The sequence below is a fragment of the Oncorhynchus keta genome, chromosome 5 (assembly GCF_023373465.1).
Source record: "Oncorhynchus keta strain PuntledgeMale-10-30-2019 chromosome 5, Oket_V2, whole genome shotgun sequence".
Classification (NCBI taxonomy): domain Eukaryota; kingdom Metazoa; phylum Chordata; class Actinopteri; order Salmoniformes; family Salmonidae; genus Oncorhynchus; species Oncorhynchus keta.
In genome coordinates this window covers 38,715,260-38,717,137 of record NC_068425.1, presented here as the reverse complement: position 1 = coordinate 38,717,137, position 1,878 = coordinate 38,715,260, and positions in this window count along the sequence as shown.

Here is a 1,878-nt window from a genome sequence, read left to right as displayed (position 1 = left end):
TAACCACTAGACTCCCTGCCTCCACCTTGCATGGATAACAGCACTAAGACATTTTCTTAAATGTTTTCTGAGTCGGAGAACACATTGGGGTGATCTTAGACCATTCCTCCATACAGAATCCTTCCAGATGGCCAACTACAGGAAGGAACATACAGATCAACACACAATAATGAAACAAAGCTCCCTAATCTTAGTCATTTACACACCGGCCTTTTACTACTATCCCAACTTCAACGTTCTATCAACATAATACATAAATAATCCCTGGTAGGATCCTTACTACTACCCCAACTTCAACATCCTACCAACATCATACATAAATAATCCCTGGTAGGATCCTTACTACTACCCCAACTTCAACATCCTACCAACATCATACATAAATAATCACTGGTAGGATCCTTGCTACTATCCCAACTTCAAAATCCTACCAACATCATACATAAATAATCCCTGGTAGGATCCTTACTACTACCCCAACTTCAACATCCTACCAACATCATACATAAATAATCCCTGGTAGGATCCTTACTACTACCCCAACTTCAACATCCTACCAACATCATACATAAATAATCACTGGTAGGATCCTTGCTACTATCCCAACTTCAAAATCCTACCAACATCATACATAAATAATCCCTGGTAGGATCCTTGCCTTGCAGCCTGAATTCAAAACCAGAACTTGTGAAATCAGTGAGATGTTCCTATGTGCTGAGAAAGAAACCTTGGGAAAGGTTCAGTCACCTCACCAATGTCAAGTGACTTTGTGTCATTTTTGTTACTGATTGACTTAGGATACCATCACATCTGTTAAAGTCTAGTGTCATTGACCCAAGGTAAGCATCATCAGAAAACCAGTTTAACCTATTTATGAGGAAATCCATGGGTTTACAACAAAATCGCTGTGTAGCTACCGCTTTCCTGCAGTCAGATGACCTAGTGGCCTCATGGGTGGAGTGTTAACATTTTTCATAATTAATAAACAGAATTTAATTTTTTAAATCAGAAAATACAATGTTTGGTTTTGTTATATTTCAATCTTCTGTGATGTATATGAAGTATAGTATTGGGATGTAAATCAAATTGGAATATATTAAACTCTATATCTGACAAGGTACACATTTAAACCCATAACCATGTGTGTGAGGTGTATAATTTTGTTTCAAAGTAGATGTGTTTAAGACTACCCAGAAACACTCTGTGTGGCCTGATTTAGCCCACTGCAGTACAAGGTTAATCATTAAAAACAATACGGTATGAACAACAAGCACTCGCCAGGACCAGTGACTCAAGTCTGAGGATCCATTCCAAATGGCACCTTATTCCCTTCATACCTTTGACTAGGGCCCATAGGGCTGTGTGGTGCACTACCTTTGACTAGGGCCCATAGGGCTGTGTGGTGCACTAGTTTGACTAGGGCCCATAGGGCTGTGTGTGCACTAGTTTGACTAGGGCCCATAGGGCTGTGTGGTGCACTAGCTTTGACTAGGGCCCATAGGGCTGTGTGGTGCATTAAGGGGAATAGGATGCCATCTGAGGAGGCAGACTGAATGTTATCCAGTCCTCTCTCTCTCTCTCTCTCTCTCTCTCTCTCTCTCTCTCTCTCTCTCTCTCTCTCTCTCTCTCTCTCTGTGTGTCTCGCTGTCTCTCTCTCTCCCTCTCTCTCTCTCTCTCTCTCTCTCTCTCTCTCTCTCTCTCTCTCTCTCTCTCTCTCTCTCTGCCTGTGATGTCACAATGATGCTGTCAAGCTTCATTCCAATAGACACCTGAACACCACAGCACATCCTCTCATGACAGACTCAATAGACTCCTGAACACCACAGCACATCCTCTCATGACAGACTCAATAGACTCCTGAACACCACAGCACATCCT